The sequence below is a fragment of the Somniosus microcephalus genome, chromosome 34, assembly GCF_052327205.1.
Source record: "Somniosus microcephalus isolate GS21.2 chromosome 34, FLI_Smic_1.0, whole genome shotgun sequence".
Classification (NCBI taxonomy): domain Eukaryota; kingdom Metazoa; phylum Chordata; class Chondrichthyes; order Squaliformes; family Somniosidae; genus Somniosus; species Somniosus microcephalus.
Genome location: NC_141020.1, coordinates 9849361 through 9861924, shown reverse-complemented (window position 1 = coordinate 9861924; position 12564 = coordinate 9849361).

Genomic DNA, 12564 nt, shown 5'->3' with positions numbered 1-12564 from the left:
AGAGAAACAGTGTTAACGTTTCAGGTCGATGGCCCTTCGTCAGAACCGGGGAGAACTCCCCCCTGCTCTTCATCGAAATAGTGGCCACGGGATCTTTTACGTCCACCCGATAGAGCAGACGGGGCCTCGGTTTAACGTCTCATCTGAAAGATGGCACCTCCGACAGTGCAGCACTCCCTCAGCACTGGCACTAAATTTATGTGCTCAAGTCTCTGGAACGGGGCTTGAACCCCGGGGGTGCAGGGTGTGTAACGAGACGAGTAAACTCCGCAGCAAAAGATTTCAATGCTTGCTGGGAGTCCTTCTAGAATTTCATACAAGGTGACAAGTGTAATAAATACGCTCGCTTCATGGGCTGGGGAGTTGCACACCTTGGCTCAGGGTGCTGTGATTGCTCGCACAGGCTTGCACGCAGAGCGCGCCTTGGCCTTCGCCCCAACCATCCAGCCTTGCATCATTGCTCAAGATGTCTCTTGCTTGCACACTCTCTCTCTCGCACTCTCTCTCTCTCTCCCTGTCGCTCTCTCTGTCTCTGTCTCTGTCTGTGTCTGTCTCTCTCTCTCTCTCTGTCTCTGTCTCTCTTTCTGTCTGTCTCTCTTTCTGTCTGTCTCTCTCTCTCTCTCTCTCTTTGTCTCTCTCTCTCTCTCACTCTCGCTGTCTCTCTCTCTCGCTCGCTGTGTGTGTCTCTCTCTCTCTCCGTCTCTCTCTCGCTCTCTTTCACGCTCTCTCTCTCTCCCTCTCTCCCTCTCCCTCTCTCTCTCTCCCTCTCTCTCTCTCTCCCTCTCTGTCTCACACGCTCTCTCGCGCTCTCTCTCTCCCTGTCTCTCGATCTGCCTCTCTCTCTCTCTCCCTGTCTCTTTCTCGCTCTCTCTCTCTCTCCCTCTCTCCCTCTCTCCCTCTCTCTCTCCCTCTCTCCCTCTCTGTCTCACACGCTCTCTCGCGCTCTCTCTCTCCCTGTCTCTCGATCTGCCTTTCTCTCTCTCTCCCTGTCTCTCTCTCCCTGTCTCTTTCTCTCTCTCTCTCTCTCTCTCTCCCTCTCTCTCTCCCTCTCTCCCTCTCTCTCTCTCTCTCCCTCTCTGTCTCACACGCTCTCTCGCGCTCTCTCTCTCCCTGTCTCTCGATCTCTCTCTCTCTCGCTCTCTCTCTCCCTCTCTCTCTCCCTCTCTCTCTCTCTCTCTCCCTCTCTCTCTCTCTCCCTCTCTGTCTCACACGCTCTCTCGCGCTCTCTCTCTCCCTGTCTCTCGATCTGCCTCTCTCTCTCTCTCCCTGTCTCTCTCTCCCTGTCTCTTTCTCGCTCTCTCTCTCGATCCAAGGAACAGGAGTTGCCAGAACATAAACCAGTATCCTGGGTGGAGTCGTCTTTGATTTAATCTAAGACAAGAGGAGCAAATGAATCCCGTTCTGGGATCAGCTCCGGTGTTGCTGTGTTGTGGTTAGTGTCGGCCTCCGCCCTGTGTTTGAAGCGGGTTGTGGGGGAGGAGGGGGCTGGGGTCATGAAGGGTGCAAGATGTTTCAGAGCCTTATTAAATTATTTTCCTACCTTCCTGCCCCCACCCGCCTCATTGGGTAAATACATTGGCCTCTGCGGTACTGAGGCATAGAGACCGAGGGCGACTGTTTGCACAATGCCCTTGGTGAGGTGACATTGTTCAGTTACCCCTCCCCTACACTCCTGCCGTTGTCTCCAGCTCGCTCCCCGAGCGTCTATCGAGTTCGCTCAGCTCACGTGGCAGCAGGGCGCCCCTGGGCGAGGATGGTGGGGGAGGGGGGAGGAAATCTCTGGCAGGGTTCCTGTTCCCGATCACCCCTGATTGAGTGTGAGACGATTGCATTGGGCTTGGAGGTGAGAAAGACTTGCATTTATGTAGCGCCTTGCGTGACCTCAGGACGTCCCAAAGCGCTTTACAGTAAAGCGCCAATGAAGTACTTTTTGAAGTGTAGTCACTGTTGTGATGTAGGACATACGGCAGCTAATTTGCGCACAGCAAGCTCCCACAAGCAGCAATGTGATAATGACCAGATAATCTGTTTCTAGTGATATTTTAGTGAGGGATAAACATTGGCCCCCAGGACACCGGGGAGAATGCCCCTGCTCTTCTTTGAAACAGTGGCCGTGGGGAAACTTTTACGTCCAGCTGAGAGGGCAGACGGGGGTCTCGGTTTAACGTCTCACCCGAAAGGCGGCACCTCCGACAGCGCAGCACTGTGCTTCAGTCTCTGGAGCAGGGCTCGAACCCAGGACCCTCCGACTCCCGAGGCGAGAGTGCCACCCACTGAGCCACGACTGAATGGCCGGTTGGGCGAGAATGACCGTGACACCAACTCCGCGGCATGAGCCAAGCGCCTTCAGGAGAGGGAAGGTGTGGAAAGACAATATAAGATGAATGATTTCCTGCTCGAAAAAGCCATCAGACATAAATCTGTCAAGATACTGCTGTCAATGATAAGCCAGGTGCGATGATTTAAATCCTCATTTAAAAAATGTTAGTGTCTCTTGTTCTGCCCTACTCCAGCTGCAAGCAGTTCCTGTTCACTTACAGAATCTCGCTGCTTTGGAAGGAAGAATCGTGGCCTTAATATTGCACGCGGCATTAACTTGAGATTTCTCCCTTCCCCCCCTCCCGCTAGTGGACCACCCATGGTGTTGCTCACAAGAAGTCAAGATTACACGACGCTGTTCCAACAATAGGGTGGCAGAGGAGATTTACCAGAATGGTACCGTGGGGTGCGGGACTTCAGTTATGCGGAGAGACTGGAGACGCTGGGATTGCTCTCCTTTAGAGCAGAGAAGGTTAAGGGGAGATTTGATGGAGGCGTTCAAAATCATGAAGGGTTTTGATAGAGTAAATAAGTAAGAGGGTGAATTGACTACGGAGGGTCTTTTGATCAGCTCCGCTTACCAATCGCTGGTTTGTCAGATTTCTTTCCTCCAACCTTTCTGCTAATATTCTCCTCTCCTGAAGGCGCTTACTCCTTGCTGGGCAACGGGTTCAAGGGGTGCAATTAAAAAAAAAAAAGTGGTATACATTTCCAGTGAAGGGTTATATCCAAAATATTAACCTGCCTTTTCTCTTTACAATTATGATTTGAGAACAAAAAGCTAGGCTGACGCTCTCAGTGCGGTACTGAGGGAGTGCCGCACTGTCGGAGGTGCCGTCTTTCGGATGAGACGTTAAACCGAGGCCCCGTCTGCTCTCTCGGGTGGACGTAAAAGATCCCGCAGGGGAGTTCTCTTCCAGGTGTCCTGGGGCCAATATTTATCCCTCAACCAACATCACTAAAACAGACGATCTGGTCAGAATCATAGAAACATAGAAACTAGGAGCAGGAGTAGGCCATTCGGCCCTTCGAGCCTGCTCCGCCATTCAACGAGATCATGGCTGATCATCCAAACCCTAGCACCCGGTCCCTACACCGACAGCCATCCCACCCAAGCCCTATCCCCGTAACCCCGTAACCCCACATATTTAATCCCCCCTAACACTAAGGGCCAATTTTTATCATGGCCAATCAGCCTAACCCGCACATCTTTGGACTGTGGGAGGAAACCGGAGCACCCGGAGGAAACCCACGCAAACACGGGGAGAATGTGCAAACTCCACACAGTCACCCGAGGCCGGATTTGAACCCGGGTCCCTGGCGCTGTGAGGCAACAGTGCTAACCACTATGCCACCGTGCTGCCAATCACGTTGCTGTTTGTGGGATCTTGCTGTGCGGCAAGTCGACTGCCGCGTCTTCCTGCATTACGACAGCGACCACGCTTCGAAAAGTGCTTCGTTGGCTGCGAAGCGCTTTGGGACGTCCGAAGGTCGTGAAAGGCGCTATAGAAATGCAAGTCTTTTTCTCTTATTAACACTTCAGTAGGAACGCATTGCGTGAAGCAGTTTGAGATGAGATAAGGTGCTGTTTCTTTGTCTTTGTTAACCTTCTAAAATGTCACTTCTGTCCTCGGGGTCTAATGTCAGTGTATTCAAAGCTCATTTGTGAAAATATTTGGATCTCCCCTTTCCCCCCGCGGAGCTGTCAGTCACTGTCAACTCAATGCTACCTGTTCGGAGGGAGGTCTGCCCATTACAGGGAGTATCACTGATAAATCTTGCACTAACATCAGCCCGCCTGGGTGTGAAATCTATCTCACGCCATCCAGCACAATCTGGTGCCTCATCTTGTGTCCTACAGGACGCGGCGGAAGAGGCACACTGCGCTAACGGATCCCTTACAGCCCGAGCTGTCAGTGTTATAAATTATACAGGCTGTCCCTGTTGGCAGCTCTGCGATGAGCGAGGGGGGGTCCGGGTGCATTAACGCGGGCTTCTCGCTTTCACTCCGTCACCTGCAACCTTTCACCACCTCCTCCCTGCCCACCCCCAGCCTCTCGTCAGGCTGATTTACCTGCACTCTCGTTCTCCGTTCACGATGCACAAATAGGCACCAGTGATGAATAGCGAACACACTCGGTACTTAGACAGCAATGGGCTTCCTCCCCAGGCTACTTGATAAGTGGCTGAAGTCTCAACTAACAGGGCCTCTCTCTCTCTCTCTCATGTCTCCTTCTCTCTCCCTCCTCTGTCACTCTCTATCTTGCTTCTGTCTCTCCCCTGCCCTCTTCTTTTCTTTTTTATCTGCTCCCTTTCTCTTTCTCTTCTCTCCTTTTATTCCTTTCTGTCCCCTCTTTATTATCTCTCCCCTCCCACCACTCTCCCCTGTTCTCGTCCATCCTCTATTTCTCTCCCCTCCCTCCTCCCTCCTCCTGTCTGCTCTCCCCTAAGTTAACACACTTTCTCTGACTCTCCCCCCCCTCCTCGCGCTCTCCTCCACCCTCTCTCTCACTCCCCCCCCCTTGCACTATCCTTTCTCTGCTCTCTCTCCCCTTCCTCCTCGTACTCTCATCTCCTCCACCCTATAAAGCAAAAAGAAAGACTTTGTATTTCTATAGCGCCTTTCTCGACCACCGGATGTCCCAAAGCGCTTTACAGCCAATTAATTACTTTTGAAGTGTAGTCGCTGTTGTAATTTAGGAAACGTGGCAGCCAATTTGTGCACAGCAAGCTCCCACAAACAGCAATGTGATAAATGACCAGATCATCTGTTTTTAGTGATGTTGATTGAGGGATAAATATTGGCCCCAGGAATAACTCCCCTGCTCTTCTTCGAAATAGTGGCCACGGGATTGTTTACATCCACCTGAGGGGGCAGACGGGGCCTCGGTTTAACGTCTCATCCAAAAGACGGCACCTCCGACAGTGCGGCACTCCCTCAGCACTGCACTGGGAGCGTCAGCCTAGATATTTGTGTTCAAGTCTCTGGAGCGGGGACTTGAACCCACAACCTTCGGACTCGGAGGCGAGAGTGGTGCCCACTGAGCCAGTGGCTGACACTATCTGTGGACCAGGTACAGTGACACGTGTGCTAAGATTTGAACTTATAAATTTCTAACAGGACTAGACAGACTAGATGCAGGAAGGATGTTCCCGATGGTCGGGGAGTCCAGAACCAGGGGTCACAGTCTAAGGATAAGGGGTAAGCCATTTAGGACTGAGATGAGGAGGAATTTCTTCACCCAGAGAGTGGTGAACCTGTGGAATTCTCTGCCACACAAGGCAGTTGAGGCCAATTCATTAAATATATTCAAGAAGGAGTTAGATATATTTCTTAAGGCTAAAGGGATCAAGGGATATGGGGAGAAAGCAGGGACAGGGTACTGAGTTTGGATGATCAGCCATGATCTCATTGAATGGCGGAGCAGGCTCGAGGGGCCGAATGGCCTACTCCTGCTCCTATCTTCTATGTTTCTATGTAAGATGATGCTGTTCTTGTGCCACCCGTTAACGGGCTCAATACGGTCAGAAAGCGGCTGGGATTCTGCCTTGGGAGGGTCTGTAATTTTGGTGAGTGGAGTTTCTTTAGGTGCGAGTTCCAGCTCCTTGACTCTGTCATTTGTCACATAAACAGGAGGATGGGACTGAAGAATGATTCTCTTTAACCTCCCTGCTTGACCCGCTCCTATTCTACTTTCATTACCTCCTCCTGTTAAGGATCAGGCTAAGCTCTCAAGTGGCTGTTACCCGAGAACTAGGTCGGGAGCTGCCTCCGACAATTATTTCTCCAAATCTGCTCACTCCTGAAGCTTTTGACTCCTCGCTGGGGTACAACAACAACAACCTGCATTTATACAGCGCCTTTAACATAGTAAAACGTCCCCAAGACGTTTCACAGGCGCGATTATCAGACCAAATTTGACACCGAGCAGGAATTACTAGGTGCAGGAAGGATGTTCCCGATGGCCGGGGAGTCCAGAACCAGGGGTCACAGTCTAAGGATAAGGGGTGGGCCATTTAGGACAGAGATGAGGAGGAATTTCTTCACCCAGAGAGTGGTGAACCTGTGGAATTCTCTACCACACAAGGCAGTTGAGGCCAATTCATTAAATATATTCAAGAAGGAGTTAGATATATTTCTTAAGGCTGAAGGGATCAAGGGATATGGGGAGAAGGCAGGGACAGGGTACTGAATTTGGATGATCAGCCATGATCTCATTAAATGGCGGAGCAGGCTCGAGGGGCCGAATGGCCTACTCCTGCTCCTATCTTCTATGTTTCTGTGAGCCACAACAGGAGATATTGGGACAGGTTTTAAGGAGCGTCTTAAAGGAGGAGAGAGAGGCGGAGAGGTTCAGGGAGGGAATTCCAGAGCTTAGGGGCCCAGGCGGCTGAAGGCACGGCCACCGATGGTGGGGTGAATACACCAGAGGCCAGAATTGAAGGAACGCAGAGCTCACAAAGTGTTAGGAACCTGTCCTAATTATTGCCATATGTGGCTCGGGGTCAAATATTGTTTTATAACGTTCCTGTGCAGCGCCTTAAGATGTTAAAGGCGCTATATAAATGCAGCTTGTTATTGTTGTTAATGCTCCAGTTTGTTGGGCATAATTTGATTCATGTAATACAACGTCCCAAAGGCTCTATTAATCTATGCTCCTTGAAGAGTTTTCAATAAAACCCCCCCACCCCCCGCAACTTGGGAGTCTGATTGAATCCGGTGCCACAGTCTGCGGCCGATCTAAAGTCTCCAGCCGCCATTCCCGTCCACGGGCCTCAATCTCTCAAAGGCTCTCTCAGATTTCTGAAATGAAATTGTTCCTCCACATTTTATGTCGAGTGCAAGCATTTAAACCCTTATTGATCACGGTAAGTGCTTAAGCGATAAAATGCTAAACCGCAGGGAAGTGATTGTATGACCAACCTTACAGCGTATTGAACCTGGAAACTCCGAGGCTGTGAAATGGAGGCCGGTATTGATTGGCCCTCCAATTGCTCTTAGACATTAGTGCTCAGGATCCTGGGGACCGCGGGGGTTGGGGGGGGGAAGGGGGGGGATGGTGGCTGAAATCAGAAGCTCTGCCACCAAACCATTTGCTGAAGAATGTATTTGAGTATCGCAAGCTGACCATAAAGGCAAAATGATTCATACAAAAAAAATACCTTTCACAACCTCAGGATGTCCCAACGTGCTTTACAGCCAATTAAGTACTTTTTGAAGTGTGGTCACTGTTGTAATGTAGGAAACGCGGCAGCCAATTTGCGCACAGCAAGCTCCCACAAACAGCAATTGAGATAATGACCAGACAATCTGTTTTTAGTGATGTTAGTTGACGGAAAAATATTGGCCCCAGGACACCGGGGAGAACTTTTCTTCAAAATAGTGGCCGTGGGATCTTTTACATCCACCCGAGAGGGCAGACGGGGCCTGGGGTTTAACATCTCAACCGAAAGACAGATAGGATGCTTCTACGTAGAGATAACCTTTACAGCCGCTGAGATTGAAAGCCAATATGGGGCCTATAGCATTTCGTGCTAAAAGGCACAACACTCCAGCCCATCACCTTGGGGGCCAGTGGTGATGTCGAGCAGTTAAAGTGTGCAGTCTCAGTTTTCACTCAGTTGACCTTGCTTACTAGCTTATCTCCCGCGCTAACTGGTCTCCCATCCCGATAAGAGTGCGGGCTTCGGAAGCGGAGTGACGGACTCCGTGCATTTCAAGCCCGTCCCGCAGCGAGATGCTCCTGGTTCGCCGTGTCGGTGCAACATGCGACCATGCGGGGCTTCACTGTTGTACCCGGTCACGCTCCTGACTCTGATATACCCCACACCCCTCACTGTAACACTCTGATATACCCCACACCCTTCACTGTAACACACTGATATACCCCACACCCCTCACTGTAACACTCTGATATACCCCACACCCCTCACTGTAACACTCTGATATACCCCACACCCTTCACTGTAACACACTGATATACCCCACACCCCTCACTGTAACACTCTGATATACCCCACACCCCTCACTGTAACACTCTGATATACCCCACACCCTTCACTGTAACACACTGATATACCCCACACCCCTCACTGTAACACTCTGATATACCCCACACCCCTCACTGTAACACTCTGATATACCCCACACCCCTCACTGTAACACTCTGATATACCCCACACCCTTCACTGTAACACACTGATATACCCCACACCCTTCACTGTAACACTCTGATATACCCCACACCCCTCACTGTAACACTCTGATATACCCCACACCCTTCACTGTAACACACTGATATACCCCACACCCCTCACTGTAACACTCTGATATACCCCACACCCCTCACTGTAACACTCTGATATACCCCACACCCTTCACTGTAACACACTGATATACCCCACACCCCTCACTGTAACACTCTGATATACCCCACACCCCTCACTGTAACACTCTGATATACCCCACACCCTTCACTGTAACACTCTGATATACCCCACACCCTTCACTGTAACACTGATATACCCCACACCCCTCACTGTAACACTCTGATATACCCCACACCCTTCACTGTAACACTCTGATATACCCCACACCCCTCACTGTAACACTCTGATATACACCACACCCCTCACTGTAACACTCTGATATACCCCACACCCTTCACTGTAACACTGATATACCCCACACCCCTCACTGTAACACTCTGATATACCCCACACCCTTCACTGTAACACTCTGATATACCCCACACCCCTCACTGTAACACTCTGATATACCCCACACTCCTCACTGTAACACACTGATATACCCCACACCCCTCACTGTAACACTCTGATATACCCCACACCCCTCACTGTAACACTCTCTGATATACCGCACACCCCTCACTGTAACACTCTCTGATATAACCCACACCCCTCACTGTAACACACTGATATAACCCACACCCCTCACTGTAACACTCTGATATAACCCACACCCCTCACTGTAACACTCTGATATACCCCACACCCCTCACTGTAACACTCTGATATACCCCACACCCCTCACTGTAACACTCTCTGATATACCGCACACCCCTCACTGTAACACTCTCTGATATAACCCACACCCCTCACTGTAATACACTGATATACCCGACACCCCTCACTGTAACACTCTCTGATATACCCCACACCCCTCACTGTAACACTCTGATATACCCCACACCCCTCACTGTAACACTCTGATATACCCCACACCCCTCACTGTAACACTCTGATATACCCCACACCCCTCACGGTAACACACTGATATAACCCACACCCCTCACTGTAACACTCTCTGATATACCCCACACCCCTCACTGTAACACACTGATATAACCCACACCCCTCACTGTAACACTCTCTGATATACCCCACACCCCTCACTGTAACACACTGATATAACCCACACCCCTCACTGTAACACTCTGATATACCCCACACCCCTCACTGTAACACTCTGATATACCCCACACCCCTCACTGTAACACTCTGATATACCCCACACCCCTCACTGTAACACACTGATATACCCCACACCCCTCACTGTAACACTGATATACCCCACACCGCTCACTGTAACACTCTGATATACCACACACCCCTCACTATGACACTCTGATATACCCCACACCCCTCACTGTAACACTCTGATATACCCCACACCCCTCACTATAACACTCTGATATACCACACACCCCTCACTATAACTCACTGATATACCCCACACCCCTCACTGTAACACTCAATGATATACCCCACACCCCTCACTATAATACACTCTGATATACCCCACACCCCTCACTGTAACACACTCTGATATACCCCACATCCCTCACTGTAACACTCTGATATACCCCACATCCCTCACTATAACACTCTGATATACCACACACCCCTCACTATAACTCACTGATATACCCCACACCCCTCACTGTAACACTCAATGATATACCCCACACCCCTCACTATAATACACTCTGATATACCCCACACCCCTCACTGTAACACACTCTGATATACCCCACATCCCTCACTGTAACACTCTGATATACCCCACATCCCTCACTGGAACACTCTGATATACCCCACACCCCTCACTGTAATACAGAAGTCCTAGACAGCTCTCCTTGCTGAGTTTGGGAGCACATTACTAGACATCTAGTTCCCTAACATCCCACGTCCAGAGGCTCACCCCCCCGCCCCCCCCCCCATCCGTTGCCCTCTGTAAAACTGCTGTGCCATTACCTGGGTTCGGGTTACACTGCGACCAGTTGATACCACTGCGGTGGGGTTTCGGTTTCATTAAGTGAGTCCACTTTGCAAAGCTGGGCTCCCTCTCTGGGGACGGCCTGCCTCTGAGGGCCTTTGATATTCATTCGTGGCAACAGTACACCCCATTGTAATGATGGCGGTTGACATTCAGATTTGTATTTGAGGCTTTTAGAATGACAACTGAGCTTTAAAAAACTAGCTGGCTGTTATTTTAACCCTTTCTCGGACCAGATGTGGCAAGCGCAGGAGCAAACAACCCATAAACTTAGTTGGACTTATTTCTCAGTTTCCTCACCCACTGCCCAAAGCGCTTTGCGGGCAATGAACTATGGAAACATTGAACTTGCAGCACCGAACGAGGCCTAACTCTCTCAACTGAAGCTCTCTACTCTAATCCTGTTATCCTAGGCCCTTTCTCCGTCATCCTGTTATTGTCTTTGTTTTCAAATACTTTATTTTTTTTATATTCGTTCCTGGGATTTGGGCGTCGCTGGCAAGACCAGCATTTATTGCCCATCCCAAGTTGCCCTTGAGAAGGTGGTGGTGGTGAGCAGCCATTTCAGAGGGCAGTTAAGAGTCAACAACATAGCTGCGGATCTGGAGTCACAGACCGGGTAAAGACAGCAGATTTCCTTCCCTAAAGGACATTAGTGAACCAGATGGGTTTTTATAATAATCCGGTAGTTTTATGGTCACCGTTACTGACACTAGCTTTTGATTCCAGATTTATTTAATTAACTGAATTTAAATTCCCCAGCTGTTATGGTGGGATTTGAACTCACAGTCTCCGGATCATTAGTCCCGGCCTCTGGATTACTAGTCTAGTGACATAACCACTATGCTACCGTACCCTCTGTACCCTATGCAAGATCCTGCAAATCCATTGGCAGGATAGGCGCACCAACGTCCGTGTTCTCGCTCAGGCCAACATCCCCAGCATCGAAGCTTTGACCACGCTCGATCACCTCCGATGGATGGGCCACATTGTCCGCATGCCTGATACGAGACTCCCAAAACAAGCGCTCTACTCGGAGCTCCAGCACGGCAAGAGAGCCCCAGGTGGGCAGAGGAAATGCTTCAAGGACACCCTCAAAGCCTCCTTGAAAAAGTGCAACATCCCCACCGACACCTGGGAATCCCCGGCCCAAGACCGCACAAAGTGGAGGAGAAGCATCCGGGAAAGCGCCGAACACCTCAAGTCTCTTCGCCGGGAGCAAGCGGGAAGCCAAGCGCAGGCAGCGCAAGGAGCGCACGTCAACCCAAGCACCCCACACCCACCCGCCCCCTTCAACCACCATCTGCCCCACCTGTGACAGAGACTGTCGGTCCCCGGCATTGGACTCATCAGTCACCTGAGAACTCATTTTTAATGTGGAAGCAAGTCATCCTCGGCTCCGAGGGACTGCCTAAGAAGAAGACGACCCTTTCCAATGCTGTTGTTACCGCTGCCACAGTATCCTCTTGTGGTGAAATATTCCACATTATAATAAGTTTGAATATGAAAATTATTACAATACAGTCCCCACCAATGTTCCCTTTGCTCTGCAGCTCCCGCACAACTGGCTCATCGGCGTTTGAATAGGAAAAACCGCGCATGCACGGTAGTCTGAATGGGCCGCGCGGACCCTTAAATTACAGGGATCATTGGTCCCCGCGGCTTACCCTGCATGTGTTTGTCACAGACAGTCGCCTCTATCGGTCCACTTTTTAGATAATTTGGATTTGGGCATCTGGGGCAAAGGCTGCAAATTTGCTGGCGACACAAATGTAAGGGAGTTTGAGAAACAGCAAGGGGGACTGTAAAAAACTTCAGGAAAACTGGTCAGCAGACAGGCGGCAGATGCAGTTTAATGTAGAGGTGTGGGGTAATACATTTTTGGAGAATAAATAAGGAATGTACACTCAATAGAAGGTGCTGTAGGGTGTCGATAAACAGATCTA